At 39.6% G+C, this 18,085-nt stretch overlaps 1 protein-coding gene across 1 annotated transcript in view; it reads right to left on the bottom strand.

The window, feature by feature from the left end:
- Nucleotides 1-18,085, bottom strand: part of CHN2 (chimerin 2) — a 2,549,636-nt gene that overhangs the window by 2,501,247 nt on the left and 30,304 nt on the right. The gene's annotated exons all lie outside the window — the stretch shown is intronic.

The following is an 18,085-nucleotide window of genomic DNA, read 5'->3' as shown; positions in this document are numbered from 1 at the left end:
TCTGCTCTCACCATTGTATAATGTGCAAATATAAAATGTTACTTTTCTGCCCCCATCAACTACCATAGTATGCATAATAGCTTCCTACACTTACATATTTTAATTATCATGTCCAGAGTGATTTCATGTTCTACTTGCATACCTCTCAACATGGAAACATCAAAAATCTGGACAAAGACCCATGAAAAATAGGTACAAATCTGTATGCTGATTAACATAAAATTTGCATACATAATTACATAACCCCACCCACTCCAATGGAATTGTGGGATATCACCTTTCAAATGCAAACTGAAGAGCAGGCAACCAAAATATGGCCTCAGAGACCCAGACCCTGTAGTAAATGGTAACCATTTTCTTTTAAATGTGTAGCAATGATGTTCTCTGAGAAGGGAGAAGATGATGAACCTTAAGAATTTGTTTTCGTTGACTTGCAGCATGTTGGCTTTATGGTAAAAGTAGGGAATTTAATGGTAGGCAATATTCTAATCTTAGCAAAAGAATATTATAGTTTGCTAGGACCTCCAAAAGTAATTCGTAATGGCCTACTGATCAGTGGCATAGCTACAGTTTGTGCCACCTGGGGCTGTCTTTGACTTTACCACCCTTCCCCCCTCACAAAATCATGATCGAATGGGGCCTCCTCATATAAAGCCCTCCCCCTGCAGCCATTCCAATGTTCCATTGCTTGGCTATTTCGCCCCATTTAATATAAATACTGTAATGTGCATACTGCTTTACTTCTACAATGATTTGGATTTCATTTAAAAGTTTTATTTTACATTTTACAGTACAAACACTAATAGACATCTGCTAAACAAAACAATGGAGTCTCACAATGAAAACAGACATAGCATTAAAACTTTTTTGCCCTTGAAACTCACATTCATTGAAACTGTATTGAAACCCAGATTCAAAGAAAATACATCTGGCCAGTGGCAGATAAAGATTAACTTTGGGATGTTTTCAAATCATAGGCCCCTTGCATATGAAACATACATGTGTTCTTTGATACACCTTTCTGATTGTATTAAATTATATTCCTTGTATAATACCGTACAGTTGTTAGATGGCATTTTAAATTTATTGTTTTGAACATTTTTCCAGTAAACAATTAAACAAAATGCATGCACCGATAATGACAAAACTGACCAATTCAGAACATTTCCATCATAAGTCTACTCAAATGTCTACAATCCACCAGTATCAGTAAAATATGCACAATCTCTGTGAAGTAAAAGTCATCTAAATAATTCCACACTAAAGAGATCTGGCTGTAACTAATGAAGAGGTTGCTGCTAGCAAACAACTTTACATTTCATTGTTTCATCTACAAATAAAGTGCCTGTTGCCCTTGAGGAATAAATTGTTTATGTTACATTTAAAAAAATGATAAGCTAGTAATACTGCAATAGGGAATGGCTGGCAAATTGATAACAGGTTCATAGTTACTAGTTGTCGCTGTCATAGAGGACATTCGCAGGACTGGGCATCCACCCCATTTAAAAGTACAATACAGTACAGTATCAGCAATGCATTGACATAGTGTGGGGGTAGAACCCACAGCCTTCTGCATCAAAAGCAAGTATCCAACCTGTTATGCTAGTAACAATGCAAGTAGACTCAGCATCATAAGCAGCACTAAATTTCTCTTCCCCAGAAGCTCTCAGCTCCTTGTAAAATCCACTCAACACTCAACTGTATCTCTCAACTTTGCAGCACAAGAAATCTAGGAAAAGCCAAAATTTATTGCCATAAAAATCCAGAGAACCACAGATTTTATGAGGAACAGATCAAAAGTATGAGGCAAAAATACGGATGGTTTTCAGAAGTGGTGGTGGGTAGGGAATTCAGGCTCTTGCTACCTGTACTCAAGGTACAGAGTTTGAGCCTGAGTAACTCTAGCCACCAGGTATAATTAAGTGGGGCATTTTACCCCCCCACACACACACACACACACACACACACACACACACACACACACACACGCGCGCGCACACACACTTACTTCAGCTGTCGTGCCTGCACACACACACACTCTTCAGCTGTGATGCCTGCATACACACACACACACACACACACACACACACACACACACACACACACACACACACACACACACACACACACACACACTCTTCAGCTGTCATGCCTGCACACACATTTCAGCTGTCATGCCTGTACACACACTCTTCAGCTGTCATGCCTGCACACACTCTTCAGCTGTCGTGCCTGCATACACACACACACACACACACACACACACACACACACACACACACACACACACTCTTCAGCTGTCATGCCTGCACACACACTCTTCAGCTGTCGTGCCTGCACACACACACACACACACACACACACACACACACACACACACACACACACACTCTTCAGCTGTCATGCCTGAACACAAACACACACACACACACACACACACACACACACACACACACACACACACACACACACACATTCTTCAGTTGTCGTGCCTATACACACTCTTCAGCTGTCAGGCCTACACACACACTTCAGCTGTCATGCCTGCATTCACTCACTCTGTCTCTCTAATCGCTCAAACAAACACACACACTTCAGCTTTCATACCTGCATTCAGTCACTCTGTCTCTCCGATTGTTCACACATGCAAACTCTTTAACTGTCATGCCTGCATTCACTCTCTCTCTCCAATTGCTCAAACACACACACACACACACACACTTCAGCTTTCATACCTACACATACACACCTTGCAGCACAATAAATAAATATTCACACAAAGTCTAGCTAGCAGTTCCCTTGGCGGTGGCTTGTAATACACTCACCCTATTTCCTTCCTGACTTGCAGCTTTAACACTGCAGGCAGCATGGGTAACAAATAAATAATACACATGAGCACCTTGCATCACAATAAATAAACATTCACACAAGTCTAAGTCTAGCTATCAGTTCCCTTGTAAATGGTGGTGGCGGCTTGTAATAATGAACGCACAAACACACACACACACACACACACACACACACACACACACACACACACACACACACACACACACAGGAACTTGTAAATGAATGGCTTGCAGCACAATAAATAAATATTCACACGAAGTCTAAGTCTAGCTAGTAGTTCCCTTGGCGGTTGCTTGTAATACACTCTCCCTATTTCTTTTCTGACTTGCAGCTTTAACATTGCAGGCAGCACGAGTAATAAATAAATATTCCCTTCCAGCATCGCATGAGAATTCCCTTCTAGTTTGTAATTCCCTGGCTTGCAAATATATGTCCCAGCCGTAAATGCTCACCACACATCATCCAACTCAATCCCGACAGGTTGGCAGGCTATTTACAGAGCTGACGTCATCGCGCATGGGATGATGTCAGGTCAAAAGGAAGACAATTTAAAAAAAGCCAGGAACATTGGAAATTAAGGGGTGCCACTCAGGAATCATGGCACCACATTTATTTGGACCTCAGAACAAGTAAAAACCGAGAAATTTGGTACAGCTGAGAGATATGTCTAATTGTGTAGTCCGTGAGGCACTTGTCATTTTGTGTACCAGCTTTTGAGAATATGAATATCTACATATCCATATATGATATGTAACTTGTTTTAACTGGTATGTTTTTGTTTTAACTAGCATTTGTTTATCATCTTGTAAGTTCTTCAATACCTTGATACTTGTTCCATTGCTTTGTTTTGCCCCGTTACAATGATTGTTGCCATATGCCTTGGGGGTTCTGAAGTTCAACCATATACCTGGCTATCAAATGTAAAATAAATATAAATATATATATATATATATATATATATATATATATATATATATAAATATATATATATATATATATATATATACATGTGTGTGTGTGTGTGTGTGTGTGTTTATGTAATGGTCAGTAGTGACAGTAATACTAATTTTATGCCTTGTTCTCCATTTTGCAGAAGGCATAATAATTTACCTGCAGCTTGCTAAATCTAATATTCAGTCTGATGGGTGCTACTCAAGAATTAAGAGTTATGACATTGTGCCATAATTCTAAAATTCCTGCTAATGATGGACAGAAAGTGATGTCAATCATATATGGCTGAGTGAAAGTATGACAATATAACAAGACTACTCCAGGGAGAGCAGGATTAACAATTTTAGAAGCCAAAGCTACAACCTACCAAATACGAAAAAATAAAACCAAAACCAATCCAAGCAAAATAAAGTAAAGTCCTGGACACCACTATAGGTACAAAATGTCTTTATATTTTTCATAAAACACAAAAGATGAGCACTTTCGTCTAATGACTAGACTTCATCAGATCATGACATTTTGTACCTATAGTGGTGTCCAGGACTTTACTTTATAAAGCTACAACCTAGCCCTAGTAACCACATTACAGAGAAATGAATAATGTTCCTGCTTAATTCATTTATTAAATGTGTTTTTCACTCACTTATGCTAGCAAGCAGCTTTATAGTTCATTGTTTTTTCCTTCCAACTGTTTCTCTTGAAAGAATTTTCATTCTGTGGCACATAATCTAAATATATTCTTACATGAAACTTTATGGGATGCTTGATTTATCACCATACTCAGACAGTTCACAACACAAAGGGTACTGTTTTGCCTTATTATTTTAATCTATGACTCTTGGACTAAGACAGTTGAAGAATATGATATCCTTATCCAGCAATTACAAAGCACAGCAGAATGCTGAGGGTAAACTGCAACATTTGCAGACAGAGAGAGTGAGACTGTTGCACCAAAACAGTCAATTTCAATTCTGTGCTGTTAGGAGATTTATCAACAACAGCAGAAAGGGAATGCAACAACTTGCTTTGATCGTTCTACTTTAGAATCCATGACTTTCTCAGTTTTTATCTTTGCAATCCTGTAAGTTACCTTTCCCACCTGCATCTAGAACAACACAGCAACAGCATGTCAGCATACTTCTGATATCTGATATTATTCAGGTGACTTCCTCCTTCTTAAGAACTTACCTCCACCCAGAACCCCCCTACACACACACACACACACACACACACACACACACACACACACACACACACACACACACACACACACACACACACATTATACACCAAGCTCTTAAGGTCTATCTGTACAAGCCCTAGAGACCTGTAGTGTAGTCCAGGCACTGGACCCTAACAGTTAATGCATATTGTTAAATGGCAAATTTGTGGCAGAATTCTTTGTAGTTGTTGAAGCTATATTTACCAAAATGTCCACCAGTCTTACTGGAAGACATGAAGTATAGCACACTCTATTATAATTTTAAGAACAAACAAAATTACTGCAAAGACTTGCCTAACTGGAGACAACACACCCTTAAAGTGTCTACAAATTAGTGGCAAAGGTATTATAGTATTAGCTTCTCTTGGTACACAGTGCAGAATATTTCAGTATTATGCCAGTGGGTAGTCCTCTCTCCAGGTCCATTTTTACAAGCTTATGTCATGTAAGAGGTGTTCAGACTAGCACCTCTAACATTAGTGTAAGGAATATTTAGCTCAAATCAGCAAACCCACCTATGCAATAATTCCTAAAGCAGCAACTTATGCTCTGGTGTAGTACTTCTGATCTGGGATGTTATCTCAAATGAATGTGAAAGTGTCATTCACTGTTACCACAAAACTATACATTCACTTTTTTTATTAATGTATGTTACTACTGAACTGATGATGCTTCCACACACCGCCAAGCCATCAATGTTAAACCCCATCACCACTTACCTTAAGGCGGGCCTCCCATTGAAGAAGGTCATTCACTGAAGGTGAATGATTCGACTTTTATATTGTATTATATTATATTTCTGCCCCTTGCTTCCTGAGTGACATCTGTATAATGTCACAGGTATGTCTCATTAGATCACACATGCTACCATGCACAGATTGTCATCTCTTACATGCCCATGAGATTGGAACTGCAGAGAGGAGCTCCTATGTCCTTTATAGGATGGAGGACCTGCTCAGCAATAGAGGTCACAGTATGAGAACAGTATAAGAAATGATGACAGAACCATTCAGAAATATTGTTCTGGCATACATGAAGACAAGAAAGATATTAACTTTCTATAATACAGTAAGGTTACTTAAAGAACTGGGCTCAGGAGGAATGGTAAACAGCATAGTTTTAGGTCATCTCAGATGAGATATTAAACCTTGGCCCTATCTGCTTGAGTTGGTGACAGCACAGATGGATGTGAAAGATCTCACAGCACCTATCAACGAGAGTAGGAGCCATTATTAAAATTTGCATGGTTATTTACACCTGTACATACATAGTTACAATATATACACAGCATAAAAAACATATACAATTTTCTTTTACAATTTCTCAGAAGAATAAATCGAACACAATAATCACTTTTTTCTTTCTGAGCACCATTCCAACTTCCACAACCAAAACCTTATTTTTTTAACGTCATAGCCAAAATCTCACTTTTCATTGAACATAACTTCATATTAACCATATAATACAAAACTTTTTCAATAAATTCTCAAAATAATTACTACTTTTATTCTTATAATATCCGAATTCAATCATATCCAAATCTATACTACTTATTTATGTAAATCCCTAAACATAATTTGAATGAAAAATCGTTTTCCATAACATTTTTACTCTTTTGCATCCCAAAAAAAATGCCCACTGGTTTTGAATTCCCACAGTACAAACACAGCCTTCCCATGGATATATTCAAAAATACCTTTCCACAATATTATTATACCACACTTTTCTCCCCTTTTCCATTTTTTTACACTTGTTTTCCAAAGCATAACTTTATCTTGTTAATTCTCTCATTTTTTTACTACTACAAGCCTTCCTTTTGAACAAAAAAAAAGTAACCATTCCATTTTATACTTTAAAATTAATATCTGTGTTAAAGTGGAATCATCATTGTCCTTTAAACATTTCATTACTCTATACATAGGTTCATAGAATAGAACTAGGCTACCTGCCCTTGTGAGCCATTTCAAGCCTAGGCAATTACCCCATGTGAGAATCAAACCCTGCACCTTGTGTCTCTAAGGTAAACACCTTAACCATTATGCCATCCTCTGCTTCTTCTTCTTCTTTTGGCTTTTCCTGGTCATCCTACAAATTCAAAAATGCAATATAAAGTATCAGATTTATTAACCCTAAACCTCATTTTTCTTTATGATCATATAGAATCCCCCCTTTTACTGGCTTTAACCTAGATCCCCAAATAAATGAAAAACATAATATTATACACCTGTTTTTCTAAGACCAACAGTAAACTAAAACCCCCTGCTAAATTTGGAATAAAAAGAGAGTAGGGGATATTTCCCAATGCTCTGGTCAAATTTCCCCTAGTTGTATAAATACCACCTCAGGTCTTCCCTGGAAAGAACTTACTAGCCTAGTGGGACTAACCTTGTCAACAAAAGTATAAATTAGAAAAAAATATACTGTGATAACTGTATATAATGTGCATATACAAACAAAGTAGAATGGAATCACTTTTTCATCAACAAGAGACGGTTATGAAAAAAACAAATATAGAAGATTATGAGTCTGTCCCCAAGCATAACCTGCTTATTGTGTGTATGAGACATGGATGCCTAGAAATTCACTTCAAGAGCAAAGCTTGAGAGGTGAATCTTTCTCTCCATGTTGAGAGTACATAATAAAGGTTATGATAGAGACCCAATCATAATTCTTTGTAGTAAATGCAGATGTACCTGCTCCATATACAACTAGTTATAGAAAAAAAAAATCTCCAAGTGTTCTGGCGGTTCTCAAATCCATAAAGCACTTAGCAATAGCTGTTTGAAAGACAGTGAAAGAAAGTCTCGTTTAGAAAATGTCAGTGGCACATTACTGGCACAGACAGCAGGCAGAAACAAATTTGTTTTTTATTCTGTTGTCAGTTCTGGTAGATTTAATTGCCTAGTGCAATACCTGATCTTAACAACTGAAGCAAGGCGTGTTTAACAATTGGTAAGACTGTGTCTCACACTATATGGATGAGATGCATAACAGTTGCAGATTTACTTTCTCTATAACAAAAATAGCAATTCTCAGATATATCAGAATTGAAAATATATGGATCCCTATCACTTTACCGAATTTGCACGCAATCGAAACTCAAAAGAATGAGACAATAACAACGAATGTTTAGAAGGGCAAACATTCACAAACTCAAACTTCATATCATCGAAACAAACACATTAGTCCAGTAGTGCTGCATATGTATAAACACTCTGGGGAAATGCATGTCTGTCCCTTTAAACTAACCTATTATTTCTGCGACTATGTTATACAAGAAGCACTTTTGCATGACAATTCTTTAACTGAAATAATAAATGTACTCTTCTGTTTACCTTGAATACAACCTATTTTTAAATTTTTTTCAGGGGGCAAGCCCCCCTGCAAATTATATATACCAACTTCAACATCACACTACAGTGAGAAAATGAATGAATTTCCCGATCCCAACTGTACTAGTATCTCCATTCAAATGCTTCCTGTTTCAAAAAACAAAGTGCAGCTAGTGTTTCAGTGATATATAGTTCAATTTTGTGAATGTTCATCCTTCTAAACATTTATTGTTATTTTCTTGTTCTTTTCAGTTTCTATCATGTGTAAATTTGGTAACGTGATAGGGACCCATATATAATTATATATAGGTCTACTTCAAACTGTCAAAACCTCAGCATCATCAAATTTGAGATCGTCAAGACATGAATGTTGAAATCCCATTTCAGTGAACCAGCAGAACAATGAAGATCTTCCCACGGTAAGTAACCACTTATCCAAAAATAAATAAAACTTAAACCATGCCATCCCTAACCCAACCTGATGGGGAGGCTATGCTCACCCCCCAACAAAATATACCAATTCCAAGATTTCACTACAGTTGGGAAAAGGGCAAAGTTCCTTGTCTTGCACAACAGGTTACTTACCTTGGGAAGATATTTGTTGTTCTGCTGGTTCACTGAAATGGGATTTCGATATTCTCATCTCAACAATCTCATCTTCAATGATATGGGGTTTCAAATATTTCAGGTATATATATATATATATATATATATATATATAAACCTTTGCATTTCTTGAAATAAAGTATTTAATATAAATACACAAAATATACTGAACCTACTGATATTGCCAACATCCTGGCAGATAGATTCAGTGCAAAAAGGCCCACAACAATACCGGAAAAGTGTAGTGTCCCGGAAATCACAGAAGCACAGGTGAAAACAGCCCTTTCAAAAGCCAAAAACACAGCATCAATGGGGCCAGATGGTGTCTCAGGCTGCATCTTGCACGAACTACAGAATGAACTAACCCCCCCCCCACCTAAACACGCTGTTCAACCTCAGCCTCTCCACAGGCTACATGCCCATAGAATGGTGCACATCAACAGTTATTCTGCTCCACAAAGGAGGGGCCACAACTGACCCTGGTAACTACTGCACCGTAAGCCTGACTAGCCTGGTCTGCAAGGCTATGGGGCACATCATCATGGAACTCATTAACAGTCACCAAGGCCATAGACAAGGGAAAGGTGGTTCACACAGCCTACCTTGATCTCGCCAAGGTGTTCTACACCATTCCTCACTCGGGTATTATAGAAAAACTCACCAGCCTGAACATAAACTCCTACGTCACAAGATGGGTTGCCAACTGGCTTACAGACAGAACTCACACCGTAAGAATAGCGGGCTCCCAGTCTGACTCTAAACCAGTCACAGGTGGTGTCCCGCAAGGCTAGGTTCTGGGACCCCTACTGTTCAGCATATATTTCTCAGAAGTACAGCCAAACACAGGAGGACTATGGCTAACCAAGTTCGCCGATGACTGCAAACTGGGAGCCATAACTGACTCTCCAGCTGACACGGACATCCTTCAAAAAGGCCTTACTGAGACAGACACCTGGTGTCAAAGTCATGGCCTCAAGCTAAATGCCAAAAAATGCATAGTCATCCCATTTGGGAAAAACAAAACACACACAAATTACCACATAGGCAGCAGCCCCCTTAATACAGAAGAGGTAATAAGAGATCTGGGGACCCAGGTAGATAGTATTCTCTCCTTTGACAATCATATTGCCAAAGTAGTTAGGAAATCCTTCTATGTGGCACATCTAATTACTAAGGGGTTCGCATCTAGAAATAAAGAGGTTATAGTGCCCCTCTTCTCGTCACTCATCAGTCCCATTATAGAGTACAATGCCCCATTTGGGAAGTACCTCATAAGACACTTCCAACAGCTGGAAAGACCACAAAAGCACCTCACCAAGAGGATTACTGGCCTCAAACATATGTCCTATGCAGCCCAACTGAAAAAACTCTGGCTGTACTCAGTGGCATATCGCTTACTCAAAGGTGATATCTGCCTGACTTACAAAGCCATGTCAAACTCAGAATTGATGAATATGCTCCACCTAAAGAAATCCAAGTCACTGCGAGCCACGCGCTCTAGTGAGCCAAACCTCACCACAACAATAAATAGAACATGCTGGAGGGATGGATTCCTGTCACAGAGACTCCCCATGCTTTGGAACAAAATTCCTAAGTACATTAGGCCCAGCCCCTCACTAACACTCTTCAAGAGAAGCCTTGACGAGTGGATGGGTAACAGAAAGTACACCCCTGGGATCACTTCATTGGCTCTGCTTGACAGAGGCTTAGTAAATTAATCAATGGGGTGGCGAAAGGTGACACACTCTGGCTAGGCTTAAAAATGCCCTTGGGCAGATAGCCTAATACCTACCTATGAACCTATAATCTTCCATATTTAATATTTAAAATACTTAACAAATAAAAAAGGCATGCATACTTTTTCAGAAGTAATGTTAATGAACAAATGGGTCATTATATATTCCTACTGGCTGCTTAAACAATTACAACATGCACACAGTATTCATAAATATAAATAGGTGATTTCTGGTTTGAAGGATGATGGGAGGATACAGAGACCAATTTTATACCATTGTCTCCCAAACATGTACAAAATATATTAACTGGCTTTAAAACTTTATAAAGAATGCACTGTCTGTTATGATTATCACCTCCCACATCTAAATAAGATGTACACTGTCCGAACCACACATTATGTTAGCATGTATTTTCTAAAAACTATGGGGCTTTATTTTAAATCTAAGTAACTTTTTCTCGAATCACAGAATATGCAAAAATGTTATTTAAAACACATTTAAACCTACAGACACATTTCATCTAAAACTTCAAAGACATCAAATACTCCTTCAAAACTTCTCTTTTTTATTCTTTGAAGGAGGCAAGGCCTGTTCCTCCCACTATATGGGTGGCTTTGCTACCATATCCACTCAATAAAATACACTAACAACGTGAATGCACAACTACAGAGAAAAGAAAAAGAAATCACACAGAGAGAGAGTCATGGTTGATGCAAAACCTGTGGGTGGAAATTAGCAAGGTACAAATGGTGCACTAGGCTAATCTGCAATGTAATTCTTACCACCCTAATACCCTAAATCACAGGAGTAGTAATTATCCATAGCCTGGTACACTTTTCTATCAAATGTGATTAGATTAAATGTGTTTTAGACTAAATGAGTCTTAAATCAAGTTTTTAGATATTTTAGACTATATATATATATATATATATATATATATATATATATATATATATATACATACAGCCTCACTTAGGGAAGGGATGGCACACACTTGCCATCCCAATGGAAGAATGACATTTCCCTTGTAGAGAGTGAAGACACAGCCTCCTGGGCCTCAGGGGAAGGGGAGGCCTACTTGAAAGAAGCACTCTTTTTTGAAGATGAAGTAAGTGGACATCCTATGTGTTAAGCTTATTGCTCACTCTCTCCTTTGTGCTTCTTTGACTATGCACAGAGAATAGGGACACATAATGAAAAAAATTGCTAACCACACCTGATGTCTCTGTGAATGATGGCCTCACCCAATGGACCTTTGTTGCAATTATGGGGAACAAATGGGCTAACTGGTAAAGACAGGGCCAATGAACAACAAGCAGTGGGGCAAAATGCGCTAAAGAAAAATAATCTCATACCTGCCCTTTGCAGCCTTGAATACTCTCACCATCTTCATCATCAGGAGCACACATACTATCTTCTGTGTAGCAGAAAAGTTAGGCTTACTTTTTATAATCACCCACTTACTATTCTTACCCTTCTGTTATCAAACTTCTTTTTCTGACTCAAACAACATTCTTAGACTCTAATGATTTCCTTGAGTTTTCTGCCATGTTTCTCCTCTCTCCTATCCTGAAAAGTTGATACATATCCCACTGAAACCAGGTTGTAAAGAAACTCCTCAAGGAAAGGACAAAAGATAAATAAATGTATAAACAGACTTGCAAACAACTGTTCTATTCAATTCAGTGTGCAAACTTTTGTCTCATTACTCAAAATGCAAAACAGACTTCACCAGACTGAATGAACTGCCTAATAGGTGAACTTATACAGAAAAAATCATGTGACTTCCAGCCATTAAAAAGAGTGGAAAACACCATTAAAGCACAATAAAATGCAATGAAAAATTAAAATAAAGGCATGCTTGCACACTCTTTTAACACATTTCAAACATAGAAAAAATGTGTATAAAAATATATAAAAACATTCATATGTATGGGTCCTGTTTAAAAAAATGTAAAATAGTATTCATTTTTAGACCTAGTAGGATGCATACATCAAGATGTAACTGCCACTTGTACTGCAAATATTTCTTAACCTTATTTACTACTCTCTCTCACACACACACACACACACACACACACACACACACACACACACACACACACACACACACACACGCGCGCGCGCGCACACGCATGCACACATGCACACACACGCACGCGCATGCACAAGCATGCACACACACATTCACACATACACACACACACAAGCGTACACATGCACACGCACATGCATTCACACACATACACACACACATACAAACACAAACACACACACACACACACACACACACACACACACACACATCCTTTGCTTGCATGTTTTGTTTCACTGTTGTCTTCTGGTACACAAATGGAGATTTGTTACAACTTTTTATTATTTTCCTTCCTTTGTTACACAGTTTAGTAAGACTGGAGTTCTACAAGACAAGTTTATTCCTGAATTTGCCATTATATTTATGGTGGACCAGTACTGACATTTCTTTGCAGCTGTAAATGTGCTGGTAAAATTCCTAGGTAGATGCATCAGCCCACTCATTCAGGTTCATTTGTAGTGCTTTGTGGGGAACCATGCATAGATCTTCTACAAGCTGAAGTAGGTCTACCCAGCAGACATCCCTAAAGATGATCTTACTTGGTGGTTGGGTAGTACCACTGGGCCAAACAGAGAAGATTACTGATCTGGTGTCAAATTTTACTGGAGATGAGGAGGTAGAGTGCACGGGGAATTAGTTGGGTAAGATACTGGTCAAGGATATTACAGCCTCTAGCAGACAGTTTTACAATTTGTTCCAGAGCACACTGGTATCAGCAAAGTCTAGGAAATGCAAACATATCCATATTTTTAGGTCTGACTGCATGGATCAATGCTTGGGGAATTGAAGTCCCCTGACAAGATGGCATTTGGTTTTAATATTTACCCTCTCGATGGTGTCCAGATAATTTCTATAATCTTTAGAGGACATTAATAAGGATCTGCATCTAGCAATTAAGTAATATTTGGATTTGTTAAGACTGATTTTGGTCTCCAGGAGCTCCAAGTTAGGGGTGTAAGCAACTTAATGCAAGGTGATGGTGTTTCAGACCAATACAGATACTCCCCTGCAGTTACCCAAGGACGTACAGGCATGACAGGTGCTAAACATTGGTACAAATATGAATGTGCATAAGTTGCAGGATGGCCGCAGGTTCTGGCATTGAAAACTTAGGCTCCTATTAATGAGTAGTGCACCATGATGTTTTCTGAATTTGAGTTCACTACGTAGGATGTCCAATAGAGGGACTCTGCCTGAAAGAATCAATATGAGGGCAAAACTGGCTTTAACCAGCTTTAACCAGTATGCAAAAGCCCTGTTATGACAGGTATAAGCCTGGTGAAACAGGAAATTGTATTTTCCAAGGCTGACACAAACTAGATGCCATTGGAATGATACTAGTGACCTAGCCAGTTATGTTATCTTACTACCTAGGCATCATTCTTAGTGAAGGCAAGATACCACTCAAAGCCAGTATTTTTCATGCTTCTAATGTGTGACCTTACATTTTTATCATGTCTGTCTGCGTGTTGCCATGGGTGGAGGGCCTCAGGTCATTAACTCCCACATGGGCCACCACTAGGTAATGGTCAAATGTGTCTGGTTTAAGCAAAAACATAACTAGTAATTCTGGTGCTCTGTGTCATTCACTGATCTGGCACCCCCTAAACTTTAAATAATGAGCAAACAAAAAAAAAACTCTTTTTTGAAACTGTACAAAACTGTCTGCTATATTTGTAGCAAAATCTTCCTATAGTTTACACCACACACAAAGTGTTAAACTGCTTCAGTCCTCACTACAAATGCAATACCATTATTCAATTCTGAATGCCTGTATTGCACTACAGACTGACATGAATCTGCCAGTTGTGCCCCCTAATACCCTATGCTCAGGGCAGCTTTTCTCTTTGCCTAACCCAAGAGATAGTTCTAAGTTTAAGGGGCTTAATGGCCCGTGTGACATCACAGATCCTGGTACAGGACACGCAGCTTACCATCATCCTGTTTTTGTCCAGGCTGGTGAGTGTGAACTGTCTGTGCCTAATTATAGAGTCACCTGTAACTAAAACATTTCCCTCTATAGAAACAGACATAGTGGGCCTTATGGGCCTAGACCTGGTTTCCTTGTAACTCCTGGGTGACCTGTGTAAATTTGCAGTGTTTATGAGTGGAAGAGTAGGTGTTGCCATATTTTTGGAGGATGGGATCTTTTAAATTGTGTTCTTGGAGTTTTTGGCAATTTTTTCTTTACAGTCTCAGCATAAGTTATGGGGCTAGTGGTGTGTTTTGATTATTCTGGTGATGTGGAGGTATAATAGAGAGGTGCTAAGTATTTACATCTCTAGCAGGTTATGTTACCAACTGGTAGAATCAGTAAGCAGTTCCTAAGCATTGCAGTTGCTATACTGACCTAGAACACCTTATGCCATCTGACTGTCCACAGAGGTGGTGACATCAAACTGGTGAGTCACACTGCCATATCGTAGAGGGCTAGAGTTTGTCATAATACTCAGGGGTTGGAGAAAGACTAGTAAAGCAGACCCAGAAAATATATGGATCACGTATTTAAGGTGATATTCTAAGGTAAGGTAACATGGTAGCAGTAGTTAAAAAGACAGAATTAAGTCTGAGAAGAATGATGAATGCTTGTGATTCATCTATTGGCTACTACATGGCTACTGCTAATGGTATGTTCTTCAAAGGCAGACGTCCTGTCTGGTGGACCCCAGCCATAAACAAACTATACAATAGAAGGAGGAAGCTACTAAATGATAGAGCAAAATCCCAAAAAGGGAAGGCATCACTGATCAGTATTAGCAAAAAACTACGGGCACACATAAAATTGTCTAAGGCCAGCTTCGAGAGAAAAATTGCACAGGACACTAAGGATAATCACAAGGCTTTCTTTAGTTATGTTAGGAACCTGGGTGGTAATTCCCAGATAAGCTCAGAAATAGTCCAAAACGACAAAAAATACACCGAACCCACAGACATTGCCAACATCCTAGCTGACAGGTTCAGCGCAAACTTCTCCCCCCCTCCCCACCAAAAGGGCAAATATCTATCCCAGCAGAGTGCTGCCCCCCTGACATCTCAGATGCTCAGGTAAGAGCTGCTCTCTCCAAAGCAAAAAACACAGCATCAATGGGACCAGATGGTGTCCCAGGCTGCGTCCTACATGGACTGCAAGAAGAGCTAAACCCAAACATAAAACTACTGTTCAGTCTCAGCCTTACTACAGGATATGTGCCCAAAGAGTGGCGTACAGCAACAGTGGTCCCTCTCCATAAAGGTGGTGCCTCAACGGATCCTGGAAACTATCGCCCCATAAGCCTGACTAGCTTGGTCTGCAAAGCTATGGAAAGGATCATCATGGACCTCATAAATAAAGATATTGGGGACCTACAAACACTGGATCCTACCCAGTTCGGCTTTGTTAAGGGCAGGTCCTGCCTCTTAAACCTGGTTGATTTCTTTGAAACAGTCACCAAGGCCATTGACGAGGGAAGGTGGTCCACACAGCCTACCTGGACCTCGCAAAAGCCTTCGATACAATACCCCACTCGGGCATTATAGATAAGCTCAACAGCTTAAATATAAACCCCTATGTCACTAGATGGATTGCAAACTGGCTCAAGGACAGAACCCACATGGTTAGAATTGCTGGAGCCATGTCAGACTCCAAACCAGTTACAAGTGGTGTCCCACAAGGCTCAGTCCTGGGACCTCTCTTGTTTGGTATATATTTCTCGGAGGTACAGGCCAACACGGAAGGACTGTGGCTGACCAAGTTTGCAGATGACTGCAAACTGGGCGCCATAATTGACTCTCCAGCCAACACAAGCATCCTCCAAAAGGGCCTCATAGAAACAGACAACTGGTGCCAGAGCCATGGCCTCAAGCTAAATGCCAAAAAGTGTATAGTCATCCCCTTTGTCAAAAACAAAGTGCCCACAAATTACCACATAGGTGGTAATCCATTAAGTACAGAAGAAGTAATTAGGGACCTGGGGACCCAAGTTGATAGCAATCTCTCATTTGATAACCACGTGGCCAAAGTGGTTAGAAAAACATTTTATATAGCCCACCTAAACATGAAGGGATTCACATCTAGATCAGGAGAGGTCATCATGCCTCTTTACTCATCCCTCATCAGGCCCATAATTGAGTACAATGCCCCTTTTGGGATGTACCTTACCAGACACCTGCAGCAACTGGAAAGACCCCAAAAGTACCTCACCAAGAGGATCAAAGGGCTCAAACAGATGCCATATGCTGCCCGGTTAAAGAAACTCCAGCTCTACTCAGTGGCATACCGCCTGTTCAGAGGCGAACTGTGCCTGACGTATAAAGCCATGTCCAACCCGGAATTAATGGTCATGCTGCACCTCAGAAAATCCAAATCCCATCGAGCTACGCGCTTGAGAGACTTGAACCTCAGCACTGAAATAAATAGAACATGCTGGAGGGACAGATTCATAACCCAGAGGCTCCCTTCACTCTGGAATAAAATCCCAGTCCAGGTTAGGCAGAGTCCCTCATTGACTCATTTCAAGAGGAATCTTGATGAGTGGATGGGAGATCGTAGGTTTACCCCGGGTATCACTTCTGTGTCACTGTTAGACAGAGGCACAGTATACTAACCTCGAAAAAGGGCATAGCAAAATAAATTTAAAATGGGTGGCGAAAGCCAAACACATTCTGGCTAGGCTTATAAATGCCCTAGGTCAGATAGCCTAGTATGAATCTATGAACCTATGAACCAAAGAGATACACAACTAGGAATCAGTATCCATTTATGCCTTCTCTCACCAGAGGCAAAACAGTAGCACTAATCCTTAGATGGTTTGTAAGGAACAGGTCACAGGCTATTTATTGATTAGCAATTTTGTCCCAGAAGTTGCAGGAGTCTGTAGGCTTGTTGTAGCTTTCTTCTGGCAAATGTCGTGGACAGCAAACAACAGAGAGAGAGAGAAAGAGAGAGACCCAGCAGTGTGAACACTGGCTGTAGGTGATTTGATCACTGCTCATGTGACACCCCAACCCCCTGTAAAAAAAGTGGGGAAAAAGGGGGATTGATGTCAATGCCAATATATACAGTCATGGTTTTCTTTGTATCTGGTTTGTCAAAACTGATCAGTGCTGTATGTCAATAAAATTTAATTCCTCAACTGTTACAAGCCATTAACAATTTGCAGCTCATGGGACTTATCACTGTAAACGCATGGCTATGTCCTGGTCACTTACACTGTTTTGTTTTGGTGCATTATGTGCTTTTCCTAGTATTTGCAGAGTGAGGTAAGGGAATTTGTCCTTTTCCCATGTAATGCAAAGTTAGAGTCAGTACAGTTAA

The sequence above is a fragment of the Protopterus annectens genome, chromosome 3.part1 (assembly GCF_019279795.1).
Source record: "Protopterus annectens isolate FY-2018-M chromosome 3.part1, PAN1.0, whole genome shotgun sequence".
Taxonomy (NCBI): domain Eukaryota; kingdom Metazoa; phylum Chordata; order Ceratodontiformes; family Protopteridae; genus Protopterus; species Protopterus annectens.
This window is presented reverse-complemented; position numbering and strand designations above follow the sequence as displayed.